At 32.8% G+C, this 26,584-nt stretch overlaps 1 protein-coding gene across 19 annotated transcripts in view; it reads left to right on the plus strand.

Annotated features, from left to right (window-relative positions):
• Shab (potassium voltage-gated channel shaker cognate b) overlaps positions 1-26,584 on the plus strand; it is a 559,117-nt gene that overhangs the window by 26,372 nt on the left and 506,161 nt on the right. For all 19 annotated transcript variants that reach the window (XR_012722069.1, XM_075307721.1, XM_075307725.1 and 16 more), the window contains exon 2: positions 22,901-22,929. The gene's annotated coding sequence lies outside the window, so the exon portion shown is untranslated. The remainder of the gene's footprint in view (positions 1-22,900; positions 22,930-26,584) is intronic.

Genomic DNA, 26,584 nt, shown 5'->3' on the forward strand with positions numbered 1-26,584 from the left:
GGTTTTAAGATACCTTACCATCGTTACCGCAACTTAAGTAATTCGATTGTGGATGGCAGTGTTTAGAAGAAGTTTCTACGCAATCCATGATGGAGGGTACATAAGCTTCGGCCTGGCCGAACTTACGGCCGTATATACTTGTTTCAATTACACTTTCCTTTTTTGTGTTCACATAAAACCACGAGCCACTTCTGAATAAATAAATTAACACAAAACACAGTAAATCCGTATTCTCCGTCCATTCCAAGAAACATTCAACACACGACTGACGCGCAAAATGAAAATCGTGTGTACCTGCTCAATGTTTCTATAAAATTCTTTTCGCTGCAAAAAAGTTAAAAAATTAAATGGTCTCGAAAAAATGGTCTTTATGGCCATGTAATGGTTCTAGACATGTCTATACTTAACCTATAAAAATACTTTTTTCCCTGTAAAAAAGTAAAAACATTGAATGGTCAGGTACATGATTTTCCCGACCATTTAATGGTCTCAAATTCTATCATTTAAATGATAGAACATGTTTGCGGTATTTGAGAACCATTCAAATGCTTATTGCCACCATACATTTTTCTCCGCTCGAAAACTATTTTTACAAAGACAAAATACATGGTTTTCGCAGCAATTACATGCTCTAGATAAGCATTAAATGGATGCGGCAACCATGTCCAAACATGGATTTTCTGTGCGTGCATACAAAAATTCTAGAGTAGCATCGACAAAGCTGAACAAATTTCGCAGTTATTCCTCGCAAACTTGTTTATATGGAGTATAACAGTTTTTCGTACAAAAACGTGCTCTTTGAACTAGGCGTTAATTTGAACCCAGTATTAGACGAGAAGTTTAAGATTCCTATAATACTCAAACAAAAATTATTCTTATATAAACTTATGTAGTAACCGATCATTTTGAGGGAGTATATTTATCAAATTCAGCTGAAATTTGAACGCCGAGGGGTTTACTGATGAAACTATTATACTTGATACATTCCCAGCGAAACAAGAGCTTCCACAAAAGTTGTTTGGATCCCCAATTTGTGATCCGGAAGTAGTGCAAACTTGGATCATCTCCAATGAATTTTACATGGGCTTGCCATTTTTGGATCCTTTGCATTGCTTTAGAAGTTACTTTGGATGAAGGTTAGGTTAGGTTAGGTGGCAGCCCGATGTATCAGGCTCACTTAGACTATTCAGTCCATTGTGATACCACATTGGTGAACTTCTCTCTTATCACTGAGTGCTGCCCGATTCCATGCTAAGCTCAACGACAAGGGACCTCCTTTTTATAGCCGAGTCCGAACGGCGTTCCACATTGCAGTGAAACCACTTAGAGAAGCTTTGAAATTACTGAGGTGGGATAATCCACCGCTGAAAAACATTTTGGTGTTCGGTCGAAGCAGGAATCGAACCCACGACCTTGTGTATGCAAGGCGGGCACGCTAACCCTTGCACCACGGCGGCTGGATGAAGAAATTAAAAAAAGACTAAAAAACAAAATTTTTTCCAATTTCGTTTTTTTTTATTTTTAGTAGTATTTTTTGTTACACTTTTATTTTATTATTATCTAATTTTTATAAATTGAAAAACTTCTTCGCTTCCACCGGGGGTTGAACCTGGGTCTGTTGGCATCATAACAGAACGACTTAGCACACTCAGCCACAAATGCCATTGAACACAATGCATAAAAACGTCTATTCAAGTGTTTGTGATAAGAACTTAATATGACACAACGGCATGACATTTTAACTACTTCCTGAGATGTTCATGATTATTATGTATGAAAAAATAAAGAACGATGGTTCAAATCTCACCAGCGGCAATTTGTTAATAAATATTTAAAAAAGAAAATATTTGGTTTATGTTATACGTCGTTTTTATTTTTTTTCCGGCATATATTTTTGTATAAATATATTTTTTCCCCATTAAAAATCAACAAAATGTTAAAAATTATTAACCTTCTCAAAAGAGCTTCCATGGACGTGAAAAAGTCAAATGGCACAGGTTCAAATCGCAGCGGGGATGATTTTTATTTTTTTTTATTATTTTTACTTTCTTATTAATTTTCTATTATTATTTGCGAAATTTTATTGTCTAAAAATTAAATGTTCACTTAAAACGGCCTAGCTTCGTACTTTCCAAGACTTGTCCAAAAGGAATGCATCGGACGTGAAAAATAATCGATATGTTTATGGACTTGTCCAAAGGGACTGCATCGGAAGTGGAACAAATTTGATGGGGGATTCCGGGACGTGCTTTAAGAGAAATGTTTGTGGAACAACTTCCAATTTTTTTGCTGAGTTGTGATGGGTATTTAACCCTTTCACTACCGAAATAAACCTAATGTTACAAACTTAAATTCTTCTGTTTGTTCTTGTATTAACAGCATGTAGAATAAAAATTGTAATTCTGAGGACCTACCTCAACTACTTCAAGAGCTATATGAGTTTGTTCTGGAAACTTGATTCTTGAATTGTAACCAAATAGCTCTATGAAAATAAGCGCTATTTGACCTATTATATCTATCGAAGTGTGAGAAAAAAGAACAGGAAAAAATATCAGCTATAGTTTTTGTACGAATGTCCATTTACTAGAGACATACATTAGAAAAATGGACTTCAAATTTCGTATTTTTCGTTTATTACTAAAGAAGTTTATAAAAATGCATTTTAGTGCTCACCAATATGGAAATTATTTATAGCTTATTTCGATTAAAACCTTTACTTTAAAACAACATCGAGAAATAAATCGAAACTAAATGGAGAAATAGAGTTTGGTGTCGTTTTCGAATGTCCTCCCAGGTGGACATCGGTAGTGAAAGGGTTAAGATTCGACTCGGTCGAAGTTACGGACCCCATTTGAACTAACTTGAAATGGAAATCGATTAGAAGAAGGTTGCTGCTCGTAGTATTGTGAACGAATGTTTTTCGTTTCGTAAACCTTCGTTCACGATTTTATTGTGTTTAGTCAACGGGTAATACGATTTGTTTTGTCAAATGATCAGGGCTCCGGGTTTTATGACTCCTAATGGAAAAGCAGAATATCATAGGAATTCTTATTCTTGGTATTTTGTCCACTCCTATGCAGCGTTACCGTTGGGAATTTTCGAAAAGTGGCAAATGCTTTTTATTAACTTATCCAAAAAAAAGTTAAAAATAAATACTGCTATGAGGTCATTGCTTTTTAAGTAATGCGGATTTATGTCAACTCATTATAAAATTTGACCACAATTTTTATGGATGTTCTATGAAATAAATTATACCCTGCGCCACACTGTGGAACAGGGTATTATAAATTAGTGCATATGTTTGCAACACCCAGAAGGAGACGAGATAGACACATGGTGTCTTTGGCAAAAATGCTCAGGGTGGGCTCCTGAGTATATATATATATATATATATATATATATATATATATATATATATATATATATATATATATATATATATATATATATATATATATATATATATATATATATATATATATATATATATATATATATATATATATATATATATATATATATATATATATATACACTTCTGCAAAATCTACACGCTCACTAAAAATCGCTTCTGTAACATATACTCCCAAACATATTTTCCTTCAAGCATATACATTTTTGGGTATTGCCCAAACATTTATATGTTTGATCTCTTCCAATATATAATATGTTTGAAAGCATATTGGTCTAAACAATATATGTTTGGGTAGTCAATTTCCAAACATTTTGTATTTTTGCATCCAAATTCAATAATGTTGTCTTCCAAAAAACAATATGTTATTATGTGAACATATAATATGTTTGGAAGCATTTTGCACCCAAAAATATTATATGCTTAAAAAAAATTCTCCCAAACAATATTGTGCCCAAATTTTATTTATTTATTTATATATTTACAATCGTAATGAATTATGAAAATAAACAGGTAATATAGGTGCTAACAACATAGGTTTTCGACCTGAATGCTCAAAATTTTGTTTCTGCCCAATCGTATATTCCCCCACATCTTTCTCACTTCCACGAGATTTTTTAGTTCTTAGCACCTTTTTCTGTAATACAAACATTGTAGAAGAAATTATTCAATTGTATGATTTTTTTATTTTAATTTTACCTTTTGCCGGACGGGGATTCGAACAGCGGACCACACAGTTTGTAAGGATTAAAGAAGTAGCTGATCAATTGCCCAAGGAAAAATAAAATGTTAATTTTGTAATAACAAGCAACAACCACCAACTTAATTCAATATCGTTCCCTGTTAAATAGCGCTCCAAGCTACTAAACACATATATGTTTATAGGCTATTTCTAAATTAATATATGTTTGCATCCAAGCATATTATATTTAAAAACATTTTATGTCCCAAACATAATATGTTCTAACATATTAACATATATGTCCCAAACATGTTATGCTAGTTTATGAACATTATATGCTTGCACTCAAAAATATTGTGTTTAAAAATTTGTGTTCCAAACATATAATGTTTATAGCCAAACATATGAAAAACAGTCTTTTTCATCCGTGTATAGACTCAAAATTTAAGTCGGCTAATGCACTAGGGTGGAACACAATGTTAGTAAAAAAAAATATGGGAAACATTTAAATCTGAAGCAATTTTAAGGAAACTTCGCAAAAGTTTATTTATGATTTATAGCTCGATATATATGTATTAGAAGTTTAGGAAAATTAGTGTCATTTTTACAACTTTTCGACTAAGCAGTGCCGATTTTACAAAGAAATTGTTGATATTTTGACCATTTTTGTCGAAATCAGAAAAACATATATATGGGAGCTATATCTAAATCAGAACCGATTTCAACCAAATTTGGCAGGCATAACAGGTTAGGTTAGGTTAGGTTAGGTGGCAGCCCGATGTATCAGGCTCACTTAGACTATTCAGTCCATTGTGATACCACATTGGTGAACTTCTCTCTTATCACTGAGTGCTGCCCGATTCCATGTTAAGCTCAATGACAAGGGACCTCCTTTTTATCGCCGAGTCCGAACGGCGTTCCACATTGCAGTGAAACCACTTTGAGAAGTTTTGAAACCCTCAGAAATGTCACCAGCATTACTGAGGTGGGATAATCCACCGCTGAAAAACTTTTTGGTGTTCGGTCGAAGCAGGAATCGAACCCACGACCTTGTGTATGCAAGGCGGGCATGCTAACCATTGCACCACGGTGGCTCCCAGGCATAACACAAATGCTCATTCTACTCCCTACGCAAAATTTCAACTAAATCCGAGTTAAAAATTGGCCTCTGTGGTCATATGAGTGTAAATCGGGCGAAAGCTATATATGGGAGATATATCTAAATCTGAACCGATTTCAACCAAATTTGGCCCGCATAGCTATAATGCTAATTCTACTCCCTGTGCAAAATTTCAACTAAATTGGAGCAAAAAATTGGCCTCTGTGGTCATATGAGTGTAAATCGGGCGAAAGCTATATATGGGAGCTATATCTAAATCTAAACCGATTTCAACCAAATTTGGCACGCATATCTACAATACTAATTCTACTCCCTGTGAAAAATTCCAATTAAATCGGAGTAAAAGATTGGCCACTGTGGTCATATGAGTGTAAATCGGGCGAACGATATATACGGGAGCTATGTATAAATCTGAACCAATTTCAATAAAATTTGGCACACTTGACTACACTACTAATTGGGGTAAAACTCTGGCTTCTGGGACTGTATTAGTCCATATCGGGCGAAAGATATATATGGGAGCTATATCTAAATCTGAACCGATTTCAATAAAATTTGGCACACTTGACTATAGTACTAATTGTTCTTCTTGTGCAAAATTTGAAGCATATTAGGGTAAAACTCTGGATTCTGGGCCATATAAGTCCATATCGGGAGAAAAAAAAAAAAAAATATATATATATATATATATATATATATATATATATATATATATATATATATATATATATATATATATATATATATAAAACACATGCTTGTGCCAAATTTGAAGTCGATTGGACTAAAACTGCGACCTGGACTTTGCTTACAAAATGTGTTCACGGACAGACGGACTATATCGACTCAGGAGCCCACCCTGAGCATTTTTGCCAAAGACACCATGTGTCTATCTCATCTCCTTCTGGGCGTTGCAAACGTATGTACTAACTTATAATACCCTGTTCCACAGTGTGGCGCAGGGTATAAAAATTGTCCAAATCGGTTCATATTTAAATATTTGTATGTTATATGGGAAAATAAGCCTTTTATAGCTCCTAACAAATTTGAAGGTGTTAAGATGTTGGTATACATAGTGGTGAAGGGTATAATATAGTCGACCTCGCCCGACTTTAGACTTTCCTTACTTGTTATACCCTTAACCACATAGTGGTCAGGGTATAATAACTTTGACCTTCCAAAAAATGTGCCTACCAGAAGTATTGATTTTAGACCGCATAAAATACACGCAAAGAAAAAAAAACGTTTGGAAAACGTGTACCGAAAACGTTTTTCTTTTGTTAGAGGTTTTTGAATTGCTTCGAAAAGTATACACTTTTACCACCAAAAAAATTCGTTTGTTACAAAATTTTTATTTTTTCAATAAAAAAAGTTATTTTTGAACCAACAACACAGACCATTTCGTTTATATCAAACACTGTTCTTTTCTGACTTTAGGTCTTTAATAAGACACATTTCACAGTTCATAGTAAAAATTTAATATAGTAGAATGTAATGTTGAACATTTTTTCGGAATCTTCCGACCATATCTGGAATATATGTAAAAAAAAAAAAACTTTGGTCGAAGCAGGGATCGATCCCACGACCCTTGGCATGCAAGTCGGACGTAGCAACCACTGCTCCACGGTGCCCAACTAAATGTATTTTTCTGTTAAATAAACTTTGTTTAATCGGCTCGTGGGCGCCGCAAGCTATGCTATATAAATATAACTTATATGGGTAATTGTCTATTGATGACAATAACGGCTACATAGCTCAGTGGATAGTGTGTTGGCATACAAATTGTATGGTCCGCGGTTCGATTCTCCGTCCAGGCGAAAGGTAAATAAAAACTTTTAAATTTATAAAATCGTATAATCTCTTCTACATTGTTTGTATTACAGAAAAAGGTGCTAATAACTAAAAAACTTCGTGGAAGTGAAAAAGATGTGAGGGAAAATGCAATTAGCTAGAAAAAATTTTTTTGAGGTAGTCTTTATGAAATTGTTTTTACATCCTGGAAAAGAATAAACGTTTATCACAAAAAGTATATACTTTTCTTCTAAATACACTTCCTTTCAACGAAAAGCAAATGAGAAAAGAACTTTGTTTGTCTAAAATTTCGTTTGGGAGGGAAGAATTATTTTTTTGCGTGTATATACCGATCGACTCAAATCACCTCCTGAGTCGATCTCGCGCTTGGTGTCCGTCCGTCCGTCTGTCCGTCCGTCCGTCTGTCCGTCCGTCCATGTATTTGTTGTTCGCAGGATTCCGGTCGCAATTATTAACCGATTGTGATGAAATTTTGTACGTGGCGTTTTTGTGGTACAGAGACGAACGCTATTTAATTTGGAAAAAATCGGATCAAATTTAGATACAGCTCCCATATAACATATATATGTATCGTCCGATTTCCATAAATTGGGTCACGTTGCACTTTTTTACTAACCGATCGTCGTCAAATTTAGCACAAAAAAATCTTCTGCATCGCCCTTCAAGTCTTTCATCGAAATCGGTTCAGATTTAGATATAGCTCCCATATATATGTATCATCCGATTTTCCCAAATTTGGCCATAAGTCCCTTATTTATCAACCGATCTGACTCAAAGTTGGTAAAATCTAGTTTTCTATAGCACTTACTATATGTACAAAAAACCATCGAAATCGGTTCAGATTTAGCTATAGCTCCCAAACCCCACAAAAAATTTTGGAAGTTCTTCCAAAGGCACAATTTTAAAAGCACTTCCAGAAGATGCACTCCCAATGATGTTCTTTATTTTAACTTCCTGGGTACACGCAAAAAAATAATTCTTTCCTCCCAAACGAAATTTTGGACAAACAAAGTTCGTTTCTCATTTGCTTTTCGCTGTAAGGAAGTGTATTTGGAAGAAAAGTATATACTTTTTGTGATAAACGTTTATTCTTTTCCAGGATGTAAAAACAATTTCATAAAGACTAGCTCAAAAAAAACATTATTTTCTTGCTAATTGCATTGTGCCTCACATCTTTCTCACATCCACGAGGATTTTTAGTTCTTAACACCTTTTCCTGTAATACCAACAATGTAGAAGAAATTATACGATTTTATAAATTTTAAAATTTTTTTTTACCTTTCGCCTGGACGGAGAATCGAACCGCGGACCATGCACATTGTAAGCCAACACACTAACCACTGAGCTATGTACCTGTTATGGTCATCAATAGATAAATATCCATATAAGTTATATTTATATAGCATAGCTTGCGGCGCCCACGAACCGAATAAACAAAGTTTATTTAACAGAAACAAACATTTAGTTTGGCACCGTGGAGCAGTGGTAGCTACGTCCGACTCTCACGCCAAGGGTCGTGGGTTCGATCCCTGCTTCGGCCAAAGTTTTTTTTTTTTTGCTTTTGTTTTTTTTTACATATATTCCAGATATATTCGGAAGATTCCGAAAAAATGTTCAACATTACATTGTACTATATTAAATATTGAACTGTAAAATGTGTCTTATTAAAGACCTAAAGTCAGAAAAGAACAGTGTTTGATATAAACGAAATGGACTGTGTTGTTATTTCAAAAATATTTTTTTTTATTGAAAAAATAAAAATTTTGTAACAAACGAATTTTTTTGGTGATAAAAGTTTAAAATTTTCGAAGCAATTCAAAAAACTCTAACAAAAGAAAAACGTTTGCGGTATACGTTTTCCAAACGTTTTTTTTCTTTTCGTGTAGTTATTATTTTAATTCAATGTTTTATAACTCGGTTTTTTTATTCTTGTAATTGGGTAATTTTAACTTTTTTTGTTTCAAATATGTTACAAACAGTGTAAGGCTGATGACAGAGTGGGAGCGAGAAGCAAAGCGATGCTAGATGCTATAATAGTTCATGCTATAGCAATGCTATACTATGGCAGAGTGAACGCGATATGGAGCAAAGCGTGTTGTTTTTTTACATCAGTTTTTTTCAGGTGTAATGTGGTGTTTATTTACGTAAAATGGATTCCGATGAAGAATTTTTCTTGTCGCGAAATTTTTTCAGCGCATTTTTACAAAAAAGAACGGAATTCGTTAAATAAGCAAAAGTAGAAAAAATAATGAGGAATTCCATAATTTGTACTGCGAACTTAGAAACCACCCAGAGAAATCTTTCAATTATACCAGGATGTCAGTTAAGACATTTGACTACATTTTGAAAAAATAAATAGAACATAAACTAGAGAAAAATTGGTTAAATTTTATAAAAACCCCAATACTCCCCGCCGAAAAATTAATAATAACATTGAGGTAAGATTAAATTTTATTAATATTTATTATTAGATTTTTTATTCACAACTCACAAATATTGGTCAAAAAATGATTAATTTCATGGAAATGCAAAACAAGATGTCAAAAGAATGAGCCCAATACAGCCCAATACCGGAAAAATCAAAAAATACAAAAAGAAAATCAAACAGAGACAAAGCGAGTTCTTGCTATAAACCATTGCACAACACGCTTTCTCGCTTTCTCGCATTTACTCTGACCATAAGAAAACCATAAGAAAACACACACAGAGGTTTATAGCGCCGTATAGCGCCATATCATAGCAACGCTTCTCGCTTCCACTCTGTCGTCAGCCTAAGAATTCATAAAATGGAACAAATCATTTAAATTTTGTCGGAAAAAATGCTAAATCCAATCTGAAAAAATTGTGCAATTTTGAAAATATTTGAGGTCAAACGTTTCCGAAAAGCGTTAGAATCATCATTCTTTTGTTAGAGTTTTTTGAATTGCTTCGAAAAGTATACACTTTTATCACCAAAAAATTCGTTTGTTACAAAATTTTTATTTTTTTCAATAAAAAAAGTTATTTTTGAACCAACAACACAGTCCATTTCGTTTATATCACACACTGTTCTTTTCTGACTTTAGATCTTTAATAAGACACATTTTACAGTTCATAGTAAAAATTTAATATAGTAGAATGTAATGTTGAACATTTTTTTCAGAATCTTCCGACCATATCTGGAATATATAAAAAAAAAAAGCAAAAAAACTTTGGTCGAAGCAAGGATCGAACCCTTGACATGCAAGTCGGACGTAGCAACCACTGCTCCACGGTGTCCAACTAAATGTATTTTTTGTTAAATAAACTTTGTTTAATCGGCTCGTGGGCGCCGCAAGCTATGCTATATAAATATAGCTTATATTGGTAATTGTCTATTGATGACAATAACGGCTACATAGCTCAGTGGATAGTGTGTTGGCTTACAAATTGCATGGTCCGCGGTTCGATTCTCCGTCCAGGCGAAAGGTAAAAAAAATTAAAAATGTATAAAATCGTATAATTTCTTCTACATTGTTTGTATTACAGAAAAAGGTGCTAAGAACTAAAAACTTCGTGGAAGTGAGAAAGATGTGAGGGAAAATGCAATTAGCCAGGAAATTTTTTTTTTTAGTTAGTCTTTATGAAATTGTTTTTACATCCTGGAAAAGAATAAACGTTTATCACAAAAAGTATATACTTTTCTTCCAAATACACTTCCTTTCAATGAAAAGCAAATGAGAAACGAACTTTGTTTGTTTGGGAGGAAAGAATTATTTTTTTGCGTGTGGGATCCATCATTAATTATTCAACTACAAACCGTAAGCATTTTCATAATTATCATAAAAACGATATTTAACGAGACAATAAATTTGACATATTCAGATTACGCTTTACCAACAAAATTGAATCATAACCGTTTACGTACTATAATAAGAATTAATAGACGTTAGCTGTTTATCGTTGGTGCACAATATTCAATATTCTTAAAAACACATCTCTTTATGGTGTTAACCTTACATAAAATTTAATTTAAAAGTATCACATTTAGTGGCACAAGAAAAGTGGCAAATTTGCCACTAAAGTGGCACAACGGTAACGTTGCTTTTATAATCTTGAGTTGAAAACTGTTCCTTTAATTTCTCTATGCGCCATTCAAATACGGTGAATAGATTTGGACCATGCAAACCCCACAGCATAAAAGGTCCCCACAAGGATATTTTCCACAAAATTGGTTTTATCTTTGCGTCCAACTGTTTCACAAAAGCAAGCAAACCATAAAAGAGGTTTGTTGCCTGCAGTCATACAAGAAAAAACAAAACAAAGAAAACCAAGAAGGCAGAGGGGTATTGACAATTGCTTAGCTACATGTGGCCACAAAAGTCATGAAAGTCGGGTGGGATGATTATTCCTCGGTTTGTGGAAATTATGTGTATCCTTCATTCTCCTTCACATTTTCGTTTTAGTATTTTTTGTTTTTGTTGTCCTCTTTGTCTATTAAGCGACAAGTTTTTGTTGTGGCAGCTTCTGCCACAGAGAAAATTAGACACTCTGGCTTTGAATACAAAAAGGTTGTAGTCAGAAGGTGGCCACTTATTTTTATGGTGACAGTAACAATGGTGGGATAGGTAGGTAGACGAAAAGGAACCACTCAACTGTACTCAACTATTACGAGCATATACATGGGCGGATGCGTAGGATTCCCTAGAGGCTTCTTTGGTACGATATTACTGGCTCCAACATTGTGTATGTGAGACAATGAAGGATGTGCATTGGAGTGAACCCATGGTCTAGGAATTTAATAAATTTTTATACATTTTGTCATTTTAGTCAGGATGGTCTAGTTTTTGTTTTTATATCCATCACCAGAGAATGGAGGTATTATAATGTTTATATTCTTGATGAGCGCGAAATTCTACATTGATCCAAAGATATTCTTTTGGTCTAATGTCTGTATGTTGTAATCACTTTACAGTAGACAATATTGAAGGTTAAGTTAGGACAGATATAGTGGCAGCCTGTTATTTCAGGCTCACTTAGACGGATCAGTCAATTGTGATAGCACAGTGGTTAACTTCTCTCATATCACTCTCATATAAATGAGTATTGTCCGAATCCAGTTTCAGTCTAGTTCAATGACAAGTTTCTCCCCGTTTTATTGCTTCGTCTGAAAGGCTTTCACTTAAGTATACACCGAAAAAAAAAATTAACTGTTTTATAGGAAGAAAATTTAACTAAATTTTACTCCACATTTTGAGATTTCCACAAAGCGTTGTTAAAACCAGGAAATTTTAATGCCATGTTGTACTTTTTAACTGCTGTTCACGAAATTACATCATCCCAAAGAAGAAAAAATTTCCTAAAAGTAAAGAAGAAAATCATTGGCGCCAAATCATGACCATTTTAACCATACAGTAATTCATTCTTACTATTTTTGGGAACGAAAATCTTCTCTTGCTTTAGTTCATATTGAACTTCTATGTGTACGGTCATTGAACTTTATACTCACGTTTAGTTCATAAAATTTTTGAGACATACTTAAAAAAGTAAGATTTCATTAAGCTGTGGAAAATTTCAACAAAAATAATAAAATTTAACTACAAGCAAATAATTTTTTTCCAATAAAATTAAATTTAAATTAAATTTAGCGTTAGTTTAACAACGGAAATTTTTTTCTGTATAGTAGCCAAAGATATGCGAACAGAGGTACACTCCAAGAGGAGGCAATAGAATTCTTCTTGTATGGAATGTTGCTATAAACAGTCTTCTGGTTTCCTTAGAAAAATAAGTGGTAAAAGTGATGACATACTCAGAATATGTGGCATTAGCAGTAGGTGGAAAATATCCCGAATTTTAAGCTTGAAGAAAGAGCCCGAAAAGCCACGATAGTCTTGCACTTGTGCAAAAAGGCAATAGGGAAGAAGTGTGGAAAAAACCCGAAAATTGTGCATTAGCTGCATACGGTAGTAATTATTGCTGTACAAGGTGGTTGATGTGTAATGCAACAATGTAATGCACTATAAATTTTATTTATCGTGGTGAAATTCTGAGTCGATCTGAGCATGTCCGTCCGTCCGTCGGTCTGTTGAAATCACGCTAACTTCCGAACGAAACAAGCTGTCGTCTTGAAACTTGGCACAAGTAGTTGTTATTGATGTAGGTCGGATGGTATGGCAAATGGGCCATATCGGACCAATTTTACGTATAGCCCCCATATAAACGGACCCCCAAATTTGGCTTGCCGATCCTCTAAGAGAAGCAAATTTCATCCGATCCGGCTGAAATTTTGTACATGGTGTTAGTATATGGTCTCTAACAACCATGCAAAAATTGGTCCACATCGGTCCATAATTATATATAGCCCCCATATAAACCGATCCCCAGATTCGGCTTGCGGAGCCTCCAAGAGAAGCAAATTTCATCCGATCCGGCTGAAATTTGGTACATGGTGTTAGTATATGGACTCTAATGACCGTGCAAAAATTGGTCGAAATCGGTCCATAATTATATATAGCCCCCATATAAACCGATCCCCAGATTTGACCTCCGGAGCCTCTTGGAAAACCAAAATTCATCTGATTCAGTTGAAATTTGGTAATTGATATTATCATTTCTGTGATTGGAGACATTTCAATTAAAAAATTAATTGGATCAATTAATTTCGTGATTGAATCAGAAAAAATTTTTTTTGTGTGTATATGGTATCCAATAACCATGCAGGAATTGGTTCATATCAGTCCATAATTATATATAGCTCCCATATAAACCGATCCCCAGATTTGACCTCCGGTGCCTTTTGGAGAAGCAAAATTCATCCGATCTGGTTGAAATTTGGTATGTGGTGGTAGAATATGATATTTAACAACCATACCAAAAGTGGTCCATATCAGTTCATAATCATATATAGCCACCATATAAACCGATCCCGAGAATTGGTTTTGGAGCCTCTTGGAGGAGCAAAATTCATCCGAGTCAGTTGAAATTTGATACATTGTTCCATATCGGTCTATAGCTATATATAGCCCTCAGATAAATCGATCCCCAATCACACAAAATTGGTCCATATCAAGTTCATAATTGTATATAGCCCCCATATAAGCGACCCCCATATTTCAATTCTGGCTCTCTACGTACCGTGCAAAAGTGCATATCGATTCGTAATTATTTGTAGACTTACCTATACATACCTTTTTTATTTAATACATATATACCACGTATGGATTAACTCACAATTTAGAAAACGATGTTAAGAAGTTTTAAGATACCACAACCCAAGTAATTTGATTGTGGATGACAGTCTTTCGTAGAAGTTTCTACGCAATCCATGGTGGAGGGTACATAAGATTCGGCCTGGCCGAACTTACGGCCGTATATACTTGTTTATTTTTATATTATTGTCAAGCAAGGCAAGCAATTTCGGAAATAACATAAAATTTTAGAATTAGTTTAGATTTGTTCGAATTGGTTATCTTTGGTATGACTTGTAACTTTCACACGACCGATAAAGCCATCACACGCTGCACGAAGTAGCTCTGAGGTTTTTTTGTACATTCCCGGCGAAGAGCCGTCTTGAAATGATCGACATGTTGATTGACAAACTTATTCTCAGAAATACCCTAGTTCAACGGATTGAGATCCGGAGATTTTGGTGAACATTGAAAACAAGCGTTAAACCTCCTTTTTAAGCAATTATTGGTTGACGCGTGCTGTGTACTATGGTGCTGAATGTTCATGGTCTGCGGCGGAAATGTTTGACTGTCCAAGGCTTCAATACTGTCTTTAGGACATTGTCCCGATTATATACGGAAAATATAATTTTTGACCTCACGGCAGCCCAAACCATTACCATCGGCGGCACTTAAATTATTGTAGTCAACTGAATGCATAAATATTCAGCTGAAGTAAGCCAAATAATTTGGTTTGTTCACAAACTGCTCAATTCGAATGGCTTTCGAAATTGTGTAAAGGTGTGTAATATGTTCGGTTTTCGAGTTGAAAATCACTTTATTTTCGCGATTACTTTTCCTGAAATAATCAAAATTGTAAGTTGGATTGTAAGTGAAACAAGTAAGGAAAGTCGAAAGTCGGGCGGGGCCGACTATATTATACCCTTCACCACTATGTATACCAATATCTTAACACCTTCAAATTTGTTAGGAGCTAAAGGTTTATTTATATACATATACAAATATTTAAATATGAACCGATTTGGAATTTTTTTTTTAAATTTTCACAAAATGTCTAGACTCAAACTTTAAATTGGTTAATTGGTTAACCGGGACGGACCACAATGTTAGTAAAAACGCCACCGTGGTGCAATGGTTAGCATGCCCGCCTTCCTGCTTCGACCGAATACCAAAAAGTTTTTCAGCGGTGGATTATCCCACCTCAGTAATGCTGGTGACATTTCTGAGGGTTTCAAAACTTCTCTAAGTGGTTTCACTGCAATGTGGAACGCCATTCGGACTCGCCTATAAAAATGAGGTCCCTTGTCATTGAGCTTAACATGGAATCGGGCAGCACTCAGTGATAAGAGAGAAGTTCACCAATGTGGTATCACAATGGACTAAATAGTCTAAGTGAGCCTGATACATCGGGCTGCCACCTAACCTAACCTAACCTACACCGAAAAAAATATTGTCGTGAGGTCAAAGATTTCATGTCTTTAAAATACGAATGCGAATTTTGTTTAGCATAGAAGGCACAATTCTCTAATATAAAGATTTTCTTCCTTCTCCAAAAGTCGATAAACTTTTCAATGAAGTCGTATTGTCCTTATAATTAAGTGATTTCAATTAAAAATGGGTATCATAACATGAAAGAAAAAATGTTTGGGCTAAGGTCAACTTGAATTTAATAATTCAGAAAAATTCTTTAAATTTAATGAAATTGTCTTTAAATTTGTTGTCTTTTTGCATCTTGACTACAAAGCAACAAATCGTTCAAATATAGGACATGTTTTTCAAAACTTTATTTTAAAGACGTTTTTACTTGAAACAGCATAGTTTCTACTCGAAGTCGAGTCTTAATTTAGAAAATAAAGTTAACTCGTTTTTAAAGGGCTTTGATAGCATATGAAGAAAAAAAGCTGAAAAAGCAAAAAATTAAAATTTGCTTCCTAGAATCAAGTACACAAAACCCACATTTAAATGAGAATTGTGTCTTAAAAGTATCCTTACTTGTATTCTCCGCTTCTTTGGCTCGGGATCAATACCAAAATTTTTAAAGTAAAGACAAAATCTTTGGAACCGGGCATGCTTTTTTTCAGTGTAATAAAAACATATTGGAAAGATTTAAATTGCATAAAATTTCGCCAATCTTCATTTATGATTTATAAGTCGATATATACGAATTACAATATAGGTAAATTTGTTTTCGAGTTAACAGTGTCGATTTTACAAGGAACATACATTGAAAAAAATATTGTCGTGAGGTCAAAGATTTCATGTCTTTAAAATACGAATGCAAATTTTGCTTAGCATAGAAGACGCATTTTTCTAATATAAAGTTTTTTCCTTGCCCAAAAGTCGATAAACTTTTCAATGAAGTCGTATTGTCTTTATAATTAAGTGATTTGACTTAAAAATGGATATAATAACATGAAAGAAAAAATGTTTGGGCTAAGGTCAACTTGACTTTAATAATTTAGAAAAATTCTTTAATTTTACTGAAATTGTCTTTAAATTTGTTGCCTTTTTGCATCTTGACTACAAAGCAAAAAATCGTTCAAATATAGGACACGTTTTTCAACATTTTATTTTAAAGACGTTTCTTACTTGAAACATATCATAATTTCTACTGGAAGTCGAGTCTTAATTTTGCAAATAAAGTTGTCGTTAACTCGTTTTTAAAGGACTTTGATAGCATATGAAGAAAAAAATCTGAAAAAGCGAAAAATTAAAATTTGCTTCATAGAAGCAAATACACAAAACCCAAATTTAAAAGAGAATTGTGTCTTAAAAGTATGCTTACTTGTAGTCTCCGCTTCTTTGGCTCGGAATCAATACCAAAATTTTTAAAGTAAAGACAAAATCTTTGGAACCGGGCATGCTTTTTTTCAGTGTATGCACGGACGAAAAAGACTGTTTTTCATATGTTTGGGTGTAAAAATTATATGTTTGGAACTCAAATTTTTAAACACAATATTTTTAAGTGCAAGCATATAATGTTCATAAACTAGCATAATATGTTTGGGACATATATGTTAATATGTTAGAACATATTATGTTTGGGACATAAAATGTTTGTAAATATAATATGCTCGGATGCAAACATATATTAATTTAGAAATAGACTATAAACATATATGTGTTTAGAAAGAGAGACATAAAGTGTATGCTGGAAGTAAAATAATGAAAGTAACCAATTGGCGCCCTAAAAATATATATACACAAAGAAAATTCCATTAAAGATTGGAAAAATACTATGTGTGAATATAAACAAGTATAAATTTACAAATTTGAAGTAAACATATATATGTTGTGATATAAGACCGCCAAAAATTGTATATGCTTAAGTAAAAAGATTAAAATGAGTATTCGGAGAGAAAATTCATTCGGAACCAAGAGTAAAGACATTTAAAAAAAGCATGAGTTTTGTTTATCATTTTCGCATTACGGGCACTTTTCTTTTTGTTTCGTCAAAACAAATCGAAACGTACACTGAAAAAACAGTGAACCCACCAGGAAGAAATCTTTCGGTTAATTTTAGAAAATTTTGAATATTTGTAGAAAATTTTAACTAAACAGTATTACAAACGTTGGCATCACGCCGATGTTATAAAAATAAGTAAATATTTTTCGACAAATACAAGAAAATTTATTAGACATAACTAAGTTTTTTTCACTTGCTAAAGAAAATTTTGTAGTTTGAAGAAAAAACTTGGAGTTCAAAATTGCAAGAATGTCTTTAGTGACATACGAAGTTCACGATGGACGCATTTTTGGTAAAATTTACAAATTTAAAGAAATTCTGAACTATTTTGTGGAAGACACGAATTTAGTTAATATTTATGCTTCATTTGAGTATATTTTTTCCTCGGGTTTAGTTAATTTAACTAACGTACACAAAAAAGTATTAGAGTAAATAAAACATTCTCCAAACATAATATTTCTATGAACTAAAATAAAGTTGAATTGGCTTTAGTGAAATAGAGAGTTCACTTTTTTTGAGTGTAGGACGAGTAAGTCAAAATATTCAAACAAAGGTAATTAAAGGGATCTTCATAAAAACTAACGAAAAGGCACTATACACTGAAAAATAGCATGCCCGGTTTCAAAGATTGTGTCTCTATTTTAAAAATGTTGGTATTGATTCCGAGCCAATGAAGCCGAGAATTCAAGTAAGGATACTTTTAAGACACAATTATCTTTTAAATGTGGGTTTTGTGTATTTGACTCTATGAAGCAAATTTTATTTTTTCGCTTTTTCAGCTTTTTTCATATGCTATAAAAAGTCCGTTAAAAACAAGACAGTAGAAATTGTGCTATGTTTCAAGTAAAAACGTCTTTAAAATAAAGTGTTGAAAAACATGTCCTATTTTTTAACGATTTTTGCTTTGTAGTCATGATGCAAAAATGCAACAAATTTAAAGACAATTTCATTAGTTTTAAAGATTTTTTCTGTATTATTAAAGTCAAGTTGACCTTAATTCAAAATTTTTTCTTTCATGTTATGATACCCATTTTCAAGTCAAATCACTTAATTATAAGGACAACACGACTTCATTGAAAAGTTTATCGACTTTTGAACATGGAAAAAACTTTATATTAGAGAAATGCGTCGTCTAAGCTAAGCAAAATTTGTATTCTTATTTTAAGGACATGAAATCTTTGGCCACACGACAATATTTTTTTCAGTGTACTCTTTTTAGAGTTGTTACAGTAAAATGAAAACATTGGGAAACAGTGAAAAATTAAACAGTAAGATCTATAAAAACAAAGTTTAGTTCCTCCTTATTAATAAGTAGTCCAAGAGGAGTTGGTGGATGCTTTCGAAAATAAAAGCGGACATTGAGTTTGAGTTTTTCCACTAAAATTATTTCTCATTTTAACGGCAAAACTCGCATCGGTAAAACCAGAATAACATTATAACTTTTTTAGGCAAATTGTATTATAACTTGGTGGGGAATGATCCAAAGCAACAATTGAATAAGTTTATTTTCTTTAGAATAAATTATTAAAGAAAGCAAACAATTGTTCACACCTTAATTAATTTATGTGTTGATTGTAAAATTATTGTTTCGAATTTAAATATAATGTGCTTTATCGTTAACTTTAGGATTCGATGGAAAAATATTTATATATTACTCGGCTTCACATTCTTCCTTTGTAAGAGTTTTTGAATTTCTTCGAAAATTTCAAACTTGTCTACAAAACCCTTTTTTGTTACAAATTTTTTATTTTTGCAATAAAAAAATAATATATGATTTGAAATCAGTCCATTTCGTTTATATCAAGCACTGTTCTTTTCTGAATTTAAGTCTTTTAGAAGACACACTTTACAGTTTCGTAGTAAAAAGTTAATATAGTAAAAAGTTAATATATGTAATGTTGAACACCTTTTCGGGATATTCCGAACGTATTTGGAATATACGTAAAAAATATATTTAAAAAAAAATAAAAAAAATGGTGTCGGTCGAAGCAGGGATCGAGCCCAGGACCCTTGGCATGCAAGGCGGACGTACCAACCACTGCTCCACGTCGCCAACAAATGTATGTTTAACAATGTTATGTTGTTAAATAAACAATGTTATGTTTGCATCGGCTCGTGGGCGCCGCAAGCTATGCTATATAAATATGACTTATAATGATAATTTTCTCTTGATGACCATAACAGCTACGTAGCTCAGTGGTTAGTGTGGTCCGCTGTTCGAATCCCCGTCCGGCAAAAGGTAAAATTTAAAAAAATTATAAAATTTAATAATTTCTTCTACAATGTTTGTATTACAGAAAAAGGTGCTAAGAACTAAAAAACTCATGGAAGTGAGAAAAATGTGAGGGAATATACACTTAGGCAGAAAACAAATTTGAGCACAATCTTCTTTGAGAGAAAATTCTTCTAAGCATATAATATTTTTGGGTTCAAAATGTTTCCAAACATATTATATGTTCACATAATAACATATAGTGTTTTGGAAGACAACATTATTGAATTTGGATGGAAAAATGCATAATGTTTGGAACTTAGACTACCCAAACATATTATATTGTTAAGACCAATATGCTTTCAAACATATTATATATTGGAAGAAATCAAATATATAAATGTTTGGGAAATACCCAAAAATTTATATGCTTGAAGCAAAATGTGTTTGGGAGTATATGTTACAGAAGCGATTTTTGTGAGGGTGTGTGTAATTTGGCCATATTTACAATTTTTGATAAAATTTGGCACATATTGCTAAAATTTTAATTGAATTCTCAGTGCAAAACATCAACATTTTCGAAATGAAACTTTGGCCTCCGTGGTCATATGAATCTAAATCGGGCGAAAGATATATATTGGGAGTTATATCTAAATCTGCACCATGTGTTGCAAGAATGTTAGTACAGTAGTTTTCGCTTATAGTTGCACAACTTTTTTGGACAATATGTGAAATTAAGCAAATTCTTTTATATGCCACTTTGCCGCATATAACTAGGAATATTATTATAAAAGGAAAACTAAGAAAAAGACGACTTCTTTTTTATTAAAATATATGATATTTAAATCAATGAGGTACATTTCAAGAATGCTAACTTAATTCAATTATAATATATATGTGGTTAAAACCCATATCTGACATTTTTTCCATGATGTTGCCAACATTTTATTTTATTGTGGACTATATCTTAAATAGTCTATATCGATTTCTTTTTATCAGCACAATAAAAAATGAAATATATGAAAAATCGGCCTATAAGTGAAATCGATTATTCAGCAAACTGTATTTTTGGATTATATGTGAAAATCTCCCATATGTGCGATGGAGTATAAGCGAAAACTACTGTACTACTCTCTGTGCAAAACTTCAAGTAAATCGGAGTAAACCTTTGGCCCCTGGGGCCATCGGAGTGTAAATCGGGCGATAGCTATATATGGGAGCTATATCTAAATCTGAACCGATTTGAACCAAATTCGGCACGCATATTTATAATGTTAATTCTCCTCCCTGTGCAAAATTTCACATAACTCGGAGTAAACCTTTGACCTCTGGGCCATTATAAGTGCGTATCGGACGAAAGATATATATGGCAGCTATATCTAAATTTGAACCAATTTCAACTGAATTTGTGCAAGCATAGTAAAAATGTTATTTCCATTCCCTGTGCACAATTTTAAGTAAGCTATATATGGGAGCTATATCTAAATCTGAACCGATTTAAACCGAATTCGGTACGCATATTTATAATGTTAATTCTACTCCCTGTGCAATATTTCATGTAACTCGGAGTAAACCTTTGACCTCTGGGGCCATAGGAGTGTAAATCGGGCGAACGCTATATCCTGCTATATCCCTAAATCTGAACCGATTTTTTCAATCAAATCAATAGGGATCGTCTTTGAGCCGAAAAAGAAGCCTATGCCAAATTTGAGGACGATCGGACTTAAACACCCAGAAAAAATTGTCTTGAAACTAACGGAAAAAATGTTCATCAATTTAGTTTATCCATTTTATATCCATTAAGTTAAATTTTTGTTTGAAATAATACAATTTACTTGTTCCAGTAAAAAAATCCTAAAATGAAAGCAGTTAGGAATAGTTCATTAACTAGAATAAAGCATGGAATTTTACTAATACTATTTTCTTCGCTGGGTATAAGAATTTACTACTGAACAAGAACATTTTATTGACTGATAACAAATCATTCGTAAAAATAAACAAAAACCGAACTAAAACCAAGTTTCCTCAAATTTAGTAAAATTTCTTATAAAATGATAATTCTGACTTCCTTTATTATAGAAAGCTTATCATACATACGAATAACAATTGACATAGAAAAATATTTTAGTTCATTCGTACTAAGAATTATTCAATCCTTTCAAAACTTAAGGAAACACATTTGTTAGAATATAGGGAATTTTCCTATATATTTTTTGTATACCTGTAATCGATACCTGTCATCGATGTAATCGATATGTTTGCGCGTGGGTTGCTTTTTAGTTGGAATCGCGTTGTTAAGGTATACTGAGAGATTGTTAAAAAAATAATATAGTAAAATAATATACTAAATAACAAATAATATATATATATATATAATATTTTAAATTAGTGAGAAAAATGTTCGTTTTTTGAAAATTATTAAACGTAAATATCAATATTCGTGATGGTGTACAAAGAAAGAAAACACCAACAGAATACCAACCCCTTCATTCATCAGGTAACATTCAGGACGCTAACCTTTTGTGAAAAAATTGGTTTATGATTTTTTTTTTATTTGTAGGTATTGAAATTGCAAAAGGAGGACAAAATCGTTAGGCAGCAACTTATTAAAAGTGAAAGGTACAAGAAGAAGAAAAACATTACGTTTTACGGTTGATAACATTACATGGAAATTGGAAATAGTGGAATAATAAACTAATAGTTCGATGATGTTGATTCTTAATAAATATATTTAATATATTAATAAAACAATAAATAAATAAAAATGTTAACTAATATATGGAATGCGTTATACCTAATTTCTACTAAAATCACATCGTTCAAACAAATAAAAATGTCTTTGGCGCTATACGAAGTTCAACTTTCTTCGCAATGAGTTCATTTTAACTTAAAGAAGGGGTCACTTTTTTCTGGGTGTAAAAGTTTGAAGAATTACTTTCATTTGATGAATATAAAGATCGAAGAATCTTTAATTAATTAATAGAAAACAATGTTTTTTTTGTTTAATTTGTATACAATTTTAATAAATAAATGCATTTTTTATCATTGCAGATCACAATTTCTGATAAACTTTAAAAGTAGTAAGTATTTGATCTTAATACAGTTCTATATTCGTAGAAAGTAGGAGATATATGTGTACCACACCATAAATCGTTATTAAAAGCCATGATGGTGGTCCAAAAAACAAAAAAAATAATAAACTGCAACAACAATTAAAATATGTTTAAATCCACGCCGTGCACGAATAACAAAAAGTTCTGATTCAATCACGAAATTGATTGATCCAATTGACTTTTTCGACGAAGTTTTCTATTATTGTTTTAATTGATTCAATTAAAAATGTTATAGATTTTGATCGTAAAATTCAATTAATGTTTTAATAGAGACAATCAATTATTTAGTTGGACCCTTTTTCGAATTAATTTATTGATTGATTCAATTAAAAATATATTTTGTAACACTTTCTTATGTGTTTTTCTTTGATTAATGGGCGAATGCATAGAATCCCAGCAAAAAAAATTGGAAGTTGTTCCACAAACATTTCTTTTAAAGCCCATCCCAGAATCCCCCATCGAGTTTTTTCAACTTCCGATGCAGTCCTTTTGGACAACTTCACAAACATTTCTTCTAAAGCGCATCGTGGGATCCCCCAATAATTTTTTCCACTTCCGATGCAGTCCTTTTGGACAAGTATTAGAAAGAAAGCAATCAGGTTATTTTAAGTGCAAATTTTGTGCAATTAAATTTTACAAAAAAATAGAAAAAACTAATAAAAAAACTTAAAAAAATAGAAATTAATAAAAAAGTAAAAAATAATAAAAAAAAAATAAATTTCATCCCCGCTGGGATTTGAACCTGTGCCGTTTTACTTTTTCGCTTCCATGGAAGTTCTTTTGCGAAAGTTTTGCAAATTACGAGAATTTTTAATTTTTTTGTTGATTTTTAATGGAAAAAATATATTTATACGAAAATATATGCCGAAAATAAAAAATAAAAACGATGCATGACATAAAAAAAATATTTTTTTAGAAAAACATTTAATAAAAAAAATTGCCGCTGATGAGATTTGAACCTGCGTTTCTTATTTTTTCGTTCATACTAATAAAGAACATCTCGAGAAACAATTATAATGTTATTCCTTGGTGTCGTATTGCGATCATATCACAAACATTTGAATTGACCTTTCGACGCTTTATGTTCAATGGCGTTGGTGGCTGAATGTGCTAAGGCGTTCTGTTATGGTGCCAGCAAACCCAGGTTCAACCCCTGGTCGGAGCGAACAAATTTTTCAATTTGTAAAAATTAGATAATAGGAAAATAATTGTGTAATAAAACATATGGATGAAAAAAAATGAAAGTGGTTGAACATTTTTTTTTTCGCTTTTTAAATTTCTTCATTCAAATTAACTTCCAGGGCACAACTTCTAAAGCAATGCAAAGGATCCAAAAAGGGAGTACTTCCGTCCTATGACAAGCCCATGCAAAATTCATTGGAGATGATCCAAGTTTGCACTACTTCCGGATTACAGATTGGGGATCCAAACTACTTTTTTGGAAGCTCTTTTTTTGATGGGATAGTATAAATATATAAACGAGCAAATTTTTATATTGGGAATATTGTTTTATTTACTTAAAATGAACGATCTTGCGATGCCCGCCCGTTTTCCAAACAACAAGCTAGCTTGGCACAAGTAGTTATTATTGATGTGGGGCCATATCGGACCATATATGGTGGAGCAAAGATCATCCGATCCGCTTGAAACAGTAATCCATATTTGGTATTGTTAAAAGAACGACAATTCACTGGCATTTTGTGGATTTTTTTGTGCTTTTATGACTTATCGGGGGATAGATACGTAAATCTGGATGAATCTCACCATAGTGGGAGACAAATTGTGGGTTCTGCTACGATTTTTTCCAAATCGGACGAATATGGTGGCTCGCTTTGCTTCGCCTTCTGAAACATATTTTTAGGAAGATTTTGCATTAAATTAGTCAGCTATATCCTTCGAGCAATGAGTTAATCCTTCTGAAACAAAATTCGAAAAAAAAAATTGAGGACTTTTAAAGAGTAGAGTCAGACAAAGTCTAGCACAAAAACAGAAGTACTCCTTTTTCAGTCCATGGTTTCTACACAAGTATCCCTTACATTTCAAACAAATCAGACAACTTGCTTTTTAGTTTATACATGAATATGCGGGCAATAAAGCGGGATAAAGCGGAAAAAGTAAAAGTACTACTTGAGCATATTAACATTTGTTATATGTGGGACAGGGGGGGGAGAAGATGCCTTTCCCGAACATATAGCGGTAAATGAAACACCATCAACGTTACCTGTGCAAATGTCATAAAATTGTATGCAGGATTTTGAAAAAATCAGCCAAGGGCTCATTCTACTTCGAAGCTCTCCGTCCATATATCGAAAAATCACGTACACTATGTTAATTTCATAAACTACCCAACGTTCCCGATAAATTTCAAGTAAATCGACGAAGTTTAGATTTTTCAGTATTCCCCATTCCCCCTACCATATATTGAAAAATTACGTATCCTGCATTAATTTAATACTCTATCCCACGTTCCCTGTAAAAATGAACGTCCCTTTCCCCGATCAAATATCTAAAAATAAGTGTGGAAACCACGCTCAACCTTCCTTGAAAGAACATCTCGGAACTTTTCTTCAAAGTTCGTTAACGCGAACTCTCTTCATTTTAATTAGTTCACGTTACCGCGATTACACTGTACTAAAAAATTCAGAAAAGAGGAGGTCCTGCCTCCCTGACCAAATATCAAATCAGAGGACATAATCCCAATATATCACAAAATCAGATTAATCAACTTAATTTCATAACATCCCCCAAGTTCTCTGTAAATTTTCAGTAAGTCTGAAAGTTTTAGTTGTTTCACTATACTTTAAAACAAGTAGGGCAAAGAGGATGCCCCACCCCACAAGACCCAAAATATCGAAAAATAAAGTATCGGATCTTTGTCTAGATGCCCCTGGAACCTTCCCTGAAAATTTCAAGTAAATCGGAAAACTTTAGCCCAATTTTCAAAAGGTCTGGCAATGGAGTGGTCCACCTCCCTGTCCAAATATCAAAAAACCAGGTACCACACAATTATTAAGTAACCATCCATCACGTCCTCTGTAAATTTCAAATAAATCGGAGAAGTTTAGTTTTGTCACAGGGGAGGTCCCCTCCTCGATCAAATTGGAGTTAAAAATTGCATGCATGTCTTTAGCGCCATACGAAGTTCAAGATGGGCTCATTTGTGGTAAAATTTTGAAATATAACATATATCTAAATCTGAACTGCTATTAAACAAATTTGGCATACCCAGTTAGAATGTGGAGTAAATCGGAGTAAAACTTTTGCATCTGAGGTCATATGAGTTTAAATCGCTCGAAATATATATTAGGGTGCTATATCTAGATCTGAACATAAATCTACCAAATTTAGCATGTCTAGCATATCTAGAATGTTACACATGCAAAAGTAGCTCGTAATTTATGACAAATTTTGAACTTCAATTTAGTTAAGCGCATTTCTACACAGGTCGTTAAAATTTCAAAAATTTTATGAAAATCTCGTATAAATTAGTATTTTTAACTCTTTTGCAGTTCACGCGATTCTTTAAAATTAGTTAAAAATTTTACCTAAAGTCGTGTACTCTATTATAGTTTGAAATTTCAAAGATGTGGTCAGAGTTTCATGCCAGTTTTTACTTACACGT

The sequence above is a fragment of the Haematobia irritans genome, chromosome 4 (genome assembly GCF_050003625.1).
Source record: "Haematobia irritans isolate KBUSLIRL chromosome 4, ASM5000362v1, whole genome shotgun sequence".
Lineage (NCBI taxonomy): Eukaryota > Metazoa > Arthropoda > Insecta > Diptera > Muscidae > Haematobia > Haematobia irritans.